General features: G+C 48.5%; 1 protein-coding gene across 4 annotated transcripts in view; it reads right to left on the bottom strand.

Annotated features, from left to right (window-relative positions):
- VASP (vasodilator stimulated phosphoprotein) overlaps positions 1-14,698 on the bottom strand; it is a 476,938-nt gene that overhangs the window by 375,070 nt on the left and 87,170 nt on the right. The window contains exon 2 of one of the 4 annotated variants that reach the window (XM_069644704.1): positions 4,756-4,991. The exons of 2 other annotated variants lie outside the window; for them this stretch is intronic. The gene's annotated coding sequence lies outside the window, so the exon portion shown is untranslated. Of the gene's footprint in view, positions 1-3,790; positions 3,965-4,755; positions 4,992-14,698 lie in introns of those variants that run through there. One more of the 4 variants, XM_069644703.1, reaches the window with a different exon arrangement.

Below are 14,698 nucleotides of genomic sequence, written 5' to 3'. Positions count from 1 at the left end.
ATTTGTGCAGTATTTCTGCTTTGCCATCTAGGTCAGCTAGTTCCAGTTCTGTAGTTGAGGGTTTCGTTAATTCCAGTTGTTCGAATAGGTTGCTTTCTTTGACGCGTTTCCAGTTTTTTTGGTGGTGGTTGTGAGTTTCGGATGTAGGCTTGGTTAGGCAGAGTGATCACGAATGGGATGATAAGATGGTCGCTCCACAGTATTTGTATCGGAGGTGCCGTGGTGATGAGTTTTTCTTTGGCGAAAATTGCGTCTAGGGTGTGACCTGCCAAGTGCGTTGCTCCTTTGACTAGTTGTCGTAGTTTCATGGTACTGAGTTGTTCAATTAGTGAGTTTTGGGAGTTGGTGTGGCTGTCTTCAAACCAGATGTTGAAGTCCCCCAGGATGGTTAGGTGTTCGTGGTTGATGGCTAGGTTGGTGATGGCTTCTATGAAGTTATCGATGAATGTTGCATCATATGTTGGTGGTCTGTATATCAGAATGAACGTGATGTTGGTTTTTGGGCTCGCTGTTAGGTTGGTTTTGCAGTTGAGGATGTTGAGTGGATCGTAAGTTTTTATTTTCAGGTGTTCTTTGAATGCTATAGCGATGCCTCCTTTTTTGTTTTTCCTGTTTATTTGTAGGCATTTGAAGTCTGTCGGAAGGCAGCTTTGGAGTGTGATCGTCCAGCCATGTTTCTGTGATGAACAGGATGTCAATGCCGTTGTCGTCAAGTAGGTCGAAGATCTCTGTTGAGTGTTTTGACATGGATCTTGCGTTTATTAGATTGCAGTGAAGTTTGGAGGTGTTGTTTGGATTGGGTTTTGTCGAGGTCGTCTTCCGCTCGGTGTTGAGGTTTCCTTCTTGGTCGGTCACTTGTTGGGCTGCGGTGTTTGGGGTGTCAGGGTCTTCGAAGAGTTCTTCTAGGTTTTGTCTTGGGTTTTTTGTGTTTTCATCGGGTTCATCTTCCGGGGGTTGTGGTTGATTGGAAGTTCCTCTTGCTTTGGTGATGTAGGGGGTTATTGGGTCCGTCGTCTGTATGTTGTTTGTTTTGGTCATCCTTCTACTTGCTTGTGTTAGGTTGATTGTTGTTGGGTTGGATTGCCGTGGTGGCCAGTTGTCTGCGAGGTATGAGTTAGGTAGAGGGATTTCTCTCTTCTCTCAGAGTTCCTTCGGTTTGGGTTCCTGTCTGTGGCGGTCCAGTCTATGGGTGTTCTAGGTTGCTGTTCTGGCGTGTTTGTTCCCTCGTCTTTTCCTCGGAATCGGACGTTTGCGCGGCATTGTAGGATTGAGAATTGTCTAGTCCTTGTTTAGTTACGTCCAGTTGGTCCTGCTTTGGATCAGTGGTCTTGTGGTGTAGTGGCTGGTGAGGGGGTGTCCGCTACTAGTCTGGCTCCGTATATGGGTGGTATTCCGGTTCAGTCGCTGTCCTAGGAGGGCAAAGGGGGGGGTGGTAAGGGTTATCAAGCTGGGTGTCATCGGTGGCTCTTATTACTGTTCTTCTCCCTAAGCAGTCTATCAATGCAGTTTGGGATTACACAATGCAATTTGGGCACGGAGGCCCTGCTAAGTTTGAGACACCTGTATTGTGGGAGAGAGGCCCACCCATGCGACTCGGAGATCACGCAAAGCTACTTGGGCACGGAGGCCCTGCTAAGTTTGAGCCACCTGTATAGTGGGAGAGAGAGGCCTAACAGTGTAGTTTGGGATCAGCCCTAATGCAATTTGGGCATAGAGGCCCAGCTATCAATGCAGTTTGGGATTACACAATGCAATTTGGGCACAGAGGCCCTGCTAAGTTTGGGACACCTGTATAGTGGGAGAGGCGCCCAACAATGCAGTTTGGGATCACACAATGCAACCCGGGCACGAAGGCCTTGCCAAGTCCGAGACACCCGCACAGTGGGAGAGCGGCCCAACAATGCAGTCTGGGATAACAATGCAATTTGGGCACGGAGGCCCCGCTAAGTTTGGGACACCTGTATAGTGGGAGAGAGGCCCAACAATGCAGTCTGGGATCACACAATGCTATTTGGGCACGGAGGCCTTGCTATCAATGCAGTTTGGGGCAATGGGCGGTAATTACATTGATTGACATAGGTTTTGCCTAGTGGTCAGGTATCTAGGGTAGAGTTGTACCTCTCCCCAGCCCCAGCCACCCTACCTTACTGGTCCTTGTAGTTGCTGGTTGACGGCTGGCCACTGGCTTCCCCTGCGGACACCTGCTGACACCACCTGGAGTCGCCTCTGTTGGAGCCGCCCTTGGCCTTGGGGCCCTTAGATGCAGGGGGCTGCCAGGCAGAGGGCTGCCCTGGGAGGACCAGTGATGAAGTGCTCACGGCCCAATCAGAGCAGAGGTGGGTGGGCGGGAGGGGAGCGGGAAGCAGGAAGAGGGTGCGGGGTGGGAGAGGGATGCTTGGTGGGCCTGGGGGCCTAGTTTGGCTCCCAAAAAGAGTTTGGGGTGCCCAGATGGGCTTGCTTACCTCGTGCCGGCTGCCTTGGAACCTTGGAAAATCTAAAACACTTCCCTGTGTCGCTGCACTGAAGGTGCTGTGTGACGCACTGTAAAAGATGCCTATGGAGTTTGTCAGACTCCACAACCAAAAGAAACGGTGTTCAAATCACATTAAAAATACATGAGTGGGGAAAAAAACTAAAATAAATAAAAGTCTCTCTCTACAGGTTAAAAATTCAAGTCCTCAAAATCCAGCAAAGTTGCTGGGGGGTCTCTAAGGTAGAGAGGATGAGCTCCACCTGAGTTTAAAAAGGTATTTATGAAAAGGTACCACTTCGGTGGACATCTCCCGCCGGCACGGCTATCCATGAACACACTTTACAATTCAGCTACAAATATGACAAATTGGGACACATAATGGCTTCACCCCTACACTAGACTTGCCTCAACACGACAACCTACAAAAATGTTCAGTCTAGCTGGGCAGAGTCTCTTGCACTGGCGTTCTGTCAGGACCTCCCTCAGCACCCGTCCACATGCCCAACCTGCTGGTTTGATTAATGGAGCCTAGCCAGCCCACCCAATTCCTAATATTGGCCAGATGGACACATGCACTTTAAGCCTTTGAGAATGTTCCCATACCTGGACTTTGCCCCCCTGAGGGAGTCTCCACTACAAGGCCATACAAATGGGGAAAGGTGCTATACAAATAACTACAATACAGCGAGTCCAAATAAGCCAACAGCATGCGGCAATGAACACATGCTGATCAACAGCAAGGGAATGACAGGAGAGTGAAGAAGGGCAGGCCAGCTGGAGCCGCCGGCAGGTGACCACAAAGCAGAGGACCATGAAAACAGAAGTGAGACGGTGGGGACATCCTGGCCAACTCTGTGGCATCAGTGCCTAGGCATTGCCAAGAGACATGGAACCATCAAATACTGCATGTAATGTTCCAAAAGCATAAAACAGAGTCGGAAGTGCTGCCTCTAGAAAAATGTGCAGTGCCTCCAGATCCTTAAGGAACGGAGTGCGGGGAATCATGGTTTTCACCCTCAGTAACCGCAGCACTGATTAGGTTCTTATATTTTGCTAATTAATTGTCCAGAGAACTCCAAGAAACTACTGGCAAAAGACATGAGAGGGTAAAACAATCTGGTTTAAAAAATAAAAAAAATTAAAATAAAAACAAAAAAAACTCGGAACCATGCAGCTAAATATTTTTTTTTAAATAAGTGACTAATTCTTCAGATGGCTTCAAAGTACAACGTTTTTCTATCCAATTGGAGTCCATCAAATTTTGCAAAAATAGTACTGCCCCCGCCCACCTCCTCTCCCCTCACTCATGCAGCTGACCTCTGGTGTAGGCAATGGTTGGGTTTGACAGCAGCCTCCTTTACACCCGCTCACATGCCGCTGCTGGAAAGGCACAAGTCAACTATACCCTGCATCCTTATTTCAGTTCTGTGCTTGGCACTCCACTTATGCCATCCTTGCCCTGGCCAGCTGGGGGTGGGACGCTGGGCCTTTATCAACAGAGTGGGCTGGAGCATGAGGCTTCTGGGCAGCCAGTTCTGTTCACAGTCATCCTAGAAGGAGATGGGATTAGGTGAGAAAGGCACATTTCTGTCCTCCGTGCAGAAGAGAACAATTGAAATTCTCCCAAGATGAATGAAGCCATACTACAGACTCACATGCAAGGGGAAAGTAGTGGAAGCCACCCTACTCCTTCCTCCCTCCTCCCTCCTCCCTCCTCCCTCCTCGTGAAGGATAACTGTAGGGAGGCCACTTCATCTTCCAGCGCCCATAAGAGACCGCAGCGGGGGTACTTCCCGCACAGCACTGCCAGAAGGGTAGGACTAGACGTCCTGATTATGGGAGGGAGTCTCGGTTTCACACAAATTCCCTTCAAGTGTCTACGAAATAGTGACAATGTCCCGTGTTTTAGCACGGACTTTTAGCGTGCATTCTGGTCAGGGGGCAAAAGCGCGGATAGGGTTGTGTGAGGGAATAGGCAGCCTAAACCCAAGCATCCGTCATTGCCACAAGATCAGAAAATAGAAACGAGGCGAGGGGGGGGGCACTATAGAGGGCAAAATGAGGATGGGTGCAAAGGTGGAGCGAGGCAGGCGCAATGAGACATTGTTTGGGGCACTGCTTGCACAGGTGTTAAGTGTGTATTTATCAATGGTGCGCCTGTGTGAACTACAAAGACAACATTAAAAAAATAAATTAAAAAAGGCCAATCTACAGAGAATGTGCCTAGAAGAATTAATAACCCTAAAATAGTAGTTTACTTCACGCCAGCTAGATTGGGGTACCTTTTAAACTCCGATCGACCAGAATCTAGTCCATACCCCTGGTCTTGGCTTATGGTTTGTCAGATTGAGGTTTCAGAGAGGAGCCTCGAATGTCCCGATTCTGTCCTTTATAGCGACTTCACACGTTGGCTCTGGTTTTTAGTTGGGACTCTGGTCACCCTACACAATGTCCTTTGGAATAACGGTCTCTCCTCCTCCCAATACAGCAGCTCCTCTCAACGGGCCATGAAATGCTGCTAGAATGTTAGAGAGGAAGAACGCAGGTTTACGATTTAAAATAAAATGTTTTATAGACACACATGAGATCAGTACAACAATGGAACAGGCTCACCGACATAGCAATTCACAGTATACACGCGCTTGTGAGCAACATTGCTATTCAGCTCTCAAACAATAAATGCTAAGAACTGGGTAAACAAGTATAAAAGCTGAAGACTGCCTATGGTCTGTGAATGGAAGAGTCCAGCGGGGCCAAAATACATCACCTACATGCATGTTTTAGCATGAAGGCGAGACCAACAAAGGTGGAGACCACAGCAAGTTGAAAATTCCCCGAGACACCCCTCCAATTGGTCGCCTCTGGCTGCAGGGGCAGGAGGTGCCATTACCTCCCCTTCTTCCCCGGGGGCTGCTATGGAGGACAGCGGCCTCGCCACACTGTCTCTGGTGACGTGGCCACGCCCTACAGGCACTGTATGTACTGCAAGGAGCTCAACTAAAGCGTTCCTCTAAATAATGCATCCGGGTGCTCCATCATGCATTTATGGAAACTGGGAGGCATCAGCGAGGATGGACAGGAGGAGACAGGGGAAGAGCATAATGGAAAGATGTCCAGAGTCTGATAAGAGGGGGTCTGAAACTTCAAGGGAACCTGTTAAGTTACCACCCCGTAGTATGCAGCCCCTCCCGTGTGAGCAGCCCCTGCAGATAATCAGCCACTCCAATACCCTAAAAAAATATAAGATCCTACAACTATAAAAAAATAATAATAAAAAAGGCTGACAAAACTAAAATAACATATCTAGTTCGCACCCATCTCAGGTTCTGCGACACAGAGCCTTTCACTATCCAAAATGGGGAAATCCCCCATTCACCAATAGAGCCCTTCCTTTGTACCAGGGCAAAGAACCCCTCTAGGTTTCTCAGACAGACATCATGCGCCTGGCTCAGATTGACCTCCCATATCAGATTCTATAAAGTGAAAATACCTTGGTCCTCCCCTGCACTAGGAAGAGTTACAGAGCTGCCCTTATCAACAAGCTGCTCATCTTTAAACCAAACATTCAGGATGCACCAAATGTCTGGCAACACGCAGCCAGACGGAGAAAAGATCCATTGTTAACACAATCACACAAAACCAGAAACCCGTACCAGAACACAATGCTGCCGGCCGGCAACCAGGAAGTAGAGCACAAAAATAAAGCAGTAATTCGAGGAACCACAAGAGCGTGGTTTCTACTGGCAACACTGTAGCCCGAGATGGGCGCTTTAAAACAGGTGTGTTGGCATGCAAGGCTTTCTGCTCAAACAAAGTGGCCCAATCTGGCGTCTCGTTTATAGCAAGACCCTGAAAGCCCCCCTGCCGCCATTTGTGGCTAAGCGGGTGCGGTTTTCAGTGCAACTATTGAGGCAATACTGGTTGCGCACAGTAACTAACCGATCCTTTCCCTTCCATACTTCTGAGCTTTTAAGGGATAGGCAGGGAACAGGTGATCGACTCGGGGGGGTTGGAGGGAGGGGGGGGGGGGCGTCTAGGGGGGGTGCCCTCTAGAAGGCGCCGTTATCACCCGGATGCTGGCTCTCCCTTGTGGCACCTGGGCATACCTCCACGATTGAGAAGGCGTTCAGCTTGGTGAGCTGCAGACCGTCGAGTCGCTTCGGGAGCGTGCACACTGAAGCGGGTCTTCAAGTGACTGAGCAGGACTTCAGAACTAAGAGCTATAAATGGGTTCAGGATTAATGCCCCCCTGCGCTTGTGCAAGTGTCTTCCTCTAAACACACCCCTGCCGCCTTCCCAGGGCCACCTTCATTCTTGCCAGGCTGGAGATCAAGTCATCGATACGGTGTCTGGACCTGCCCGGTTCAGAATAAACCCATCAAACTCGGGTGAGCTTTAGGCACATGTACGTTAACTACACACACACACCTAACTAACTCGCAGCAGTTTATACAAAGGATTTATTTGGTAACTTTTGAATGCACTGCAGCTCTAGTTTTTTGTGTAGGCTTTTAATCCTGGAAACATTGCAAGGGTTGATCCAGTTAGACATTATTTTAAAAGGAAGTTACTTGAACATCATTAGCAATGCATTTGCCTTACATGGTGGGACAACTCAATCAGAACAACCAGAACATTACATACATGCAGCAAACCTCTCCATAATAGAGCCAATGCTCTGAATGCGGGGACCTACCAAAAGGGTGGTTACATCGGGAACTCTTCATGTGCCCCATTAAGCTTGCAGCAACTAGAAAGAACCAATGGGCAGGCATTCTGTGGGACAGTAACTGATGCCGGGTGTGACATGTTCTTGCAATTCGTCCCCGTATATAATTTGGTAGCCCACCAACCCCAGTCCCCTGAAAGACTCAGCAACACATTTCCTGGAACCCCTGCCCCGCCCCCCTGCGATTTGCAGATACTTGCTTGCCCCCTGGAGCCGACTTCGAAATTGGGTCCTCCTGGCTGCTGTCAAGCCTGAGGGTTTGACAAGGGGCAGGGACGTCTGCTCCCGGTGTCAGCTACTAAAACAGAAAAGGAGATGAAAGGTTCACGCCCTCTGCCCAGAACAATAGGCATAAATGCTTTTCGGACAAGGAAGGCCAGCAGCAAGCAGCCTATACTCTTACAAAGAGAATCAAGGCAGGAGAACCAAGGTAAATGGGGTTTGATGTGGTTTAGAGGAAGATTTGAGGCTCGCGGGCGGTTGGGGGCAGGGTGTTCTTTCAAATCATGGAAGAACACCAGATCTACCATGGTTTACGCATCCCCACCCCAAAGATCACTGTAGCACGAATTCGTTTTCTTTAAGTTTCGGCTTGCACATGTGTCATTTATCCCAATCCTGTTTTCAGTGGCATCCTCTTTGATAGATAAAAGCATTTTACCTCCGATCATCATGCCGCCATCCAGACACCAGATTTATGTGTTGTGTATTCAATGGCTTGTCAAAATGAGCGCCGCTCAAATTTTATAGTTAAAGAATTTAATCAGTGTTCCATATAAATTAGTACAGGAAAGAGGGGAGTAGTTATGTCCACGCTACAGAGCCTATAAAATCCGAGGTCCGGGAGCCTCTGCGGCAAAGCATTCGCAGGACAAGGCCGCGGTGTTGAGCGACGCAAGCGTTTGGCTATGAAGGGGCTAGACTAACTCCTGGATTCCAAATCACGTGACCACGATCAGCAGTCACATTACTTTATGGGCTCCACTATTTTTAGGAAGCAGCAGCAGCTGGGAGTTCGGTTCCCGAACATCCCGGATGCACGCGAGGACTACTGGACAAACCCGCACGGCGATCTGTCACAGGCCCACATTCCAGCGAACGAGCGAGCAAATGCACTGCATGGCAGAGGCTTCCTTTCATCATCTCTCAGGTAAGGAATCGGCCGTCCACCCCTGGCTTCTCTTCCCCCCCAACCCCTTTCATTCTCCCCGCTGTGCCCGCATGGCTATTGGCACTATACGGGGCAGAAGAGAACGTCATGCCCGATTTCTAGACCCATACGCCATTGCCAGCATTTGTATCGACTGTCGTGGCTGCACAAAGATGTGCATCCACGACGGCTTGCAATTGTTTACATTTTGTAAATACATTTTGACAACTGCCAGTCATTGTTTGGCTGGATAAGGCGTGAGGAGCGAATTTGACTGTACGATTTTCCATCTGACACCACCCTATTTAGGGTGACATGAATTGACATAAATCTACTCCGTTTTAATGGCCAGTTTGTTTAAAGTGCACTACATCCATTATGGTGAGGTTGGAGTGCAGGTCAATAGATGATTGCTTTATCAAGGTATGACATGGAACACCTCGGGCTTTTCCATGAGTGTTTTGTAGCAACGCACAGCGATTGTTTACCACTGTTGCTCACCCATTTTACCCAATTGGTATTGAGCTGAACAGTGGAGGGGACACATGTACCATTGCAGCAAGTTGGCCTTAATTTAGATCTATGATCAGTAGATGTTACATATGTTTTGAACATACTTTCGCTGGTTATATTGCTAGAATTATTTCCTCTCCTTTCTTTTCAGCAAGTAGTCATCTAGCTGGTGGAATCAAGATTGAATTCCTTTACTAAAGATTTCAACTACACTTCATCAAGATAATAGCCCCAGAACTGAGGGGTCTTTCCTTCCTGTGGTTTCGCCCAGGAGGAGCTGACTTTTCCCTACTCTGAAGTTTTGGACCTTTACGTTGTTCGGGAGTGTTGTTTAAGCTTTACATATATATGCCACTGGGATTGTAGTGAAGGTCTCCATTAATTTAGGCTCTCCTCTCCCGGTCACTTGGCTGGTTGGATTTATCCCATTGAAGATGCACGCTGGGTTTAGCGGGGTGGATCGTTTTTCTACATCCCGGAGCCCGATATGGGTTCTGCAGTCGGATTCCATATGGAGGTATTACTGCAATAATTGGATTCTTGATGAGAACCATAGTGTAACATTTCATGTTGGGCAACTGTGGGGTTGCTAGGCCAAGGATTTTTTAATATGCGTTTTATAACTTTGTCATATGTCTGTTTTTTTCTTTTCTTTGAACTTCTTGATGGATTGTAGTGATGAACTGGACAAAGAAGGAACACAAGGACTACACACAAACGCAAAAGAAGAATCAGGCCATGGAAGGACACATGCATTTTCCTCTAGTTGTCCAGCCATTGACCATTCAAATCCATTGTTGCTCCTATATTGCATAACCATTTCTGGCCTGTCCTGAGGAAGACTACTGTCAAGCCATCTCTCCCTTTTTCCCCCAAAGAGACCGATGCCTTAGACAATTTTTTTTAGGTCGAAACTACCTACTTTGTGATACCAGTGTGGCACACGAGATTGGTGGAAGTCACACTAGGTACCGGTGGTTGACTGTTTAGGTTGAAATGGTGACAAGCGCTGCAGGTTGCACCTCTCATTAATTTTGCACTGCAAGCCTGTCTGTTAGTGTATAAATAACTTACCTTTCCAGAACACGAGACCGGAAAGTAGCTGTATTTTTGGAATTCTGCACTGTCTTTTATTCTTAATTAATGGAATAGTTACAGCCAGACTGAGAATTGACCTTTGGACTGTGCATGCAGTTTGAGACCGGGGTTAGTATCAGGACCCTAACAAGGTATCCCCCCCTATCCTTTTTTTTTCAGTTCCTGTGCCTTCCCTCCCCTTGTGTCTCTTCCCTCCCAACTTGTTTTGACTTTTCCGCAAGACTGTTTTTTCCTTCCAAGTTTTGGGGGGACGACTGCACTTTATACTCATCCTGCAATGCAGGGAGCTCAGTTGACTGTCATGCACTTTACCTGTATATATTCCATATTTATGGTCTGTTTTTATGCTGTTTTATCATGGATTCAGCATTTTGTTATGTAATTTAATATATGAATAATAAAGACATTTTGATTTTATACTATCCTTGGCCAGGCCCATCCCCTCATAGTACTCTCATATTGATGGTTACTTATTGTGCTTGATTTTTTTTTAGCACTCTGCCCCGCGTTACCCCCTCTTTCTTGTTTACTTGTTTAGTTACTCCCCTGGGTTTACGCGGTAGGGGACGCCTATCCTTGATCAAATATGAAGGGTTCTGCGGCACAGACCGAGTGCGGACGTTTCACCCTCCTGTCTGCAGCTGCCAGGTAAGAATTGGGGCATTTGCCTGACTGCTCTGCACTTTCTTGCCCTCCTCCCACACCCTCCACCCTCGCTTTGCACGCATTCTCGCCCACTCACCTGCGCAGCATCTCGCACTGGACCATTGAGCCCTTCATGCGCACTGTAGCCCACCTTCACTCGCAATCCTTGATTGCGTGGCCCTAGCTCCCGCCTGACTGCATGTCCTCGCCACCCCCGTTCACGTGCCCTCACTTCCTCCTTGCGCCCCTGACCGCATGCTCCGTGCTTGCCTTGCTCCCAGCCCCCGTGGTTCCTCGCAACTCCCCTATCGCGTGTCCTCCCATTCGCCGACAGCGTGTCCCGTGCATTGCCTTGCACTGCCAGTGTGGTGCGTGTTCGTGCACTTTCACTTGAACACCCCTCGCCCCCTGCTCCCACACGCCCTCTGTTCTGCCTGGACTGCCCTGATCACGGTTTGTCCTACTGTCCTGTTTTCTGCCGTATCTTTGCCTACTTAGGTCATCACTCTTCATTGCTGTTTTTTCCTCACCGAGTGTCAGTTCTGCTTACACTGCCTGTATTTCTCCTTATATTAATCCCTCCTCTAGGTCCGCTTTTGCCGACATCTCCTTTGTTGGATTTCTGTGGTCTCTGTACTCACCTCACCGACTTCCCTGTCCTATATGGTACTGCTGTGTGTTCCGTTGCACTCGTCCTTCCTCCAGGTTCTCATCTGCCAACTACATTGTCCTTGTTATTCTGGTTTGTTTTGTGTTTTATTGATTTGTTAAGCTCGCCAAACCCTCGGGAATCTGGGCGCGTTAAGGACTTACATAAAGTTGCATATACACAGTTATGAGATTACAAGGACTTGCATAAGGTTATATATACACACACATTAATTTTATAAAGGGAATATTTACAGACGGTATATACTGCATATCAAAGTCTGCGTGCTCTAACGGACCATATGGTATTTGTATTTTGTGCATTTATATAGCGCGCCTGGCCCAAGGGCATCTGGGTGCATTTCTTGTGGTTACAGTGACATAGTATACAGCAAACATAACAACATATCAATATAACAACATATCAAAGAATACTTACAAGGTGTTTACGAGAGATTACAGATTAATCAATCAAGGACAACAAGGCCTGGCAAAGCCAGGTGACAGACAACAGAAAATCATTGTATAAGAGCAGTGTGAGTAGTAAGGTCCAGGAGACAAGTGGAGGCTTTACGAGTCCTGCGCTAGAAGCCACAATTTAGCTTTACCCTTAAAAGCATGGAAGGAGGCTTCAGATCTGAGAGGATTGGGAAGCGAGTTCCATAGTTTAGTGGCAATCACCAGGAAGCTGGTCCCCCTGCTTTCTGGAGCTTGAACCTCTGTATTGAGAGACAGTGAGTTTGGGCTGCTCTTTGTGGGCGTAATGAGGTGTGGGGTGTGAAGCGGTTCACCAGCTATTTTGGAGCCTTGTTGACCAAGCAATTGTGCGTGAGTGCAAGGGTTTTGAGAGAGATTCTTTGGTATATACAAAGCCAGTGTAGGCTGTGTCTGGTGTCAGAAATGTACTGATTCCTTGGGATATTTAGTGCTGCCCTGATTGCATTGTTCTGGGTTACCTGTAACTTGCTTAAATTACGTTGTATAGCACATCGCATAGTCGAGTTTCGACAGGATGAGTGTTGTGGCAAGTGTGGTGCAATTGGCCGTGGTAAGGAATGGACGACATGCTGTGATCAATTTACATGTGTAGGCTGATGACGAGGTGACAGCATTTGTCTTGTAAGAGATAGGGGTCTATCTTGATTCTACCCTAAGGTTTTTAGGTGATATTGCCATCAATGATGAAATATTGAAATATTTAAATGCTGGATCTAATCTGTTGAGTCTGAGGTGGGAACCAAGGATGATTAGCCCTGTCTTATAGTCATTAAGACAGAGCCCATGTTGTGCCATCTTGGTTTTTGTCTTCTCGGCAAATCGTTCATTTAGCAAACTGTTCTACTGTGATCTGAGCTCTTTTCGTATTGGTCAACTGTCTACTATTATCTCGTTGCTCTGTCTTATCTGCCTGAACCCCTCCCTGTGTCCTTTCCTAGTGTCTCTCCACCCTCCGCACCCCCCCCCAAAATCCCTTTTCTTCTTCTCTCCCTACCTACTCTATGGTGATCCGTTTCTCCCATCTTTTCCGACTGCTATTCCATTGACTATACTGCTCTTCTCACTAAATCTGGTAGGAAGAAGTTTAAAAAAAACGACATCCTGGTCTCCCCATCGCTGACACCTATACCAGTGCCTCCTCCAGGCAAACCCTCACGACATCCTTTTTTGTCTTTCCCTCACCAGAGCTATGGACTCTTCAAATGATCTGTGTTTTCTCCTTGCTCTTCTTCTCCCATTAATGGTGGCACGCCCTCTTGGCCCCCTTCCACTCAGGTCACCATTAATGTTTACATTAATGGTACAGTCTTGGTCCAAGGCCCTCAGGCCAATCTTCTCTTTGATAAATGCTTCCCGCTTATCAATTTCCTTTCTTCCCCTGCTGTCCCTCTTCCTTCGATGGCTTCCTTGCCTCCCCCGCCGTCTCCTCCTTGGCTACCTTGCCATCTCCTCCTTCCTCTTCTGCCCCCCTTTGGGCTTCTTCTACACCTCCACAGGGCATACCTTTGATTTGTAACCCTCCCCAGAAGTCTTTCAAGGACAGCAACCTTCTCCATACTGCCACTCAACTCTCGCTCAGCTATCAAACCCTCCTCCGACATCTGCCGCCTCCTGGAAGAACTTTACCTCGATGTTCTCGGTCTCACTGAGACATGGTTCACGGCAAGCTCTGTCCCAAGCTTTGACACTCCTCCCTGATGGCTACAAGATCCTCTATGCGCCCAGATCCAACCGTTGCAGAGAGGGTGTAGCCCTGATCTTCCCAGAGTGGATTCCTACCTCAGTCATTCCCACGCAGGCCTACTCCGCTTTCAAATACCTTGTCTGCAGGTACTCTCCCTCTCCCAGCCATTCCCTTAGTGTGGCTACCATCTATCGGCCACCTGGTCAGATCTGCTCCTTCCTCCGAGTGGGCGAACCACTCCTCCTCCCGCCTAGTCTCGATCACTCAACTCCTCCTTCTTGGAGACTAACATCCACTTGGATGCTTCCCGTCCTTCCTCTTGGCTCTTTAGCGACCTCTGCAACTCTCACTCTCTATCCACCCCTCTGGCCCAACTCACTCTGCTGGGCACACTTCAGATGTTCTGATCTCTTCAGACGTTCCCCTTTCTATCCCCCCCCTTACCACTCCTCTCTGCTGGAGTGATCACTTTCTCCTTTCCTCCCATCTCACCCTCTACCTCAGGCCAAGTCAACTCCAGCACAACCACCTACCTTCTCGGTTATCTGACCCATGAAGCGTGCGTCAGTTGAGGCTTTCGCTGCCACTTCCTCATCCCCCACCCCTCCCCCTTTGGCTGACTCACACCCCGACACCCCTTTCCATGCTCCACTCTGCTACATCCAATACTCTTGATGTTCTTGTCCCCGTTATGAGGATCCACTTAAAGCCCAAAGCCGAGTGCAACTCCTGGTATGACTCACACCTCATCAGCCTTAAACGCGAGTGCAGGGTGGCTAAGAGGAAGTTGCGTGCTTGCGGTACATCCTCCGACAAACTGGCCTGCCGCCTGCTCAAGGCAATACCGAACCCACATTCAAGCCCGCGTCTCTGCAGCATCTAACAACGTGGCTGAACTCTAAAATCTGCAAGGAACTGGCCAATCCTGCTGCAGTCTATACCTCTCCTGTCCCCTCCCAGGCCCTCAGCACGGTGCTGGCTTCTCATTCCTCTCTCCGCCACTCCCAACCCCAGTCTACTCCCAGCTCTTCCTCTGGCCCCTCTTTGGCCCCCTCTTCTCCCTCCTTCTCTGCCTGTCCCCCGTTCTCCCCCCCCCTCAAACGAGGTTTCTAGACAAGTCTGATCTATGAAAGTCTAATCAAAACAGGTTCTCTCCTGTTCCTCCAAAAACATCTAGGACCACATTGACACCATGGCTCCTGCACTGGCTGACTTCTGCAACCATTCCTTCGCCACTGGAGTCCTCCCATCCCACCCCCC

The sequence above is a fragment of the Ambystoma mexicanum genome, chromosome 2p (assembly GCF_040938575.1).
Source record: "Ambystoma mexicanum isolate Mex_15411 chromosome 2p, UKY_AmexF1_1, whole genome shotgun sequence".
In the NCBI taxonomy this organism is placed as follows: Eukaryota; Metazoa; Chordata; class Amphibia; order Caudata; family Ambystomatidae; genus Ambystoma; species Ambystoma mexicanum.
This window is presented reverse-complemented; position numbering and strand designations above follow the sequence as displayed.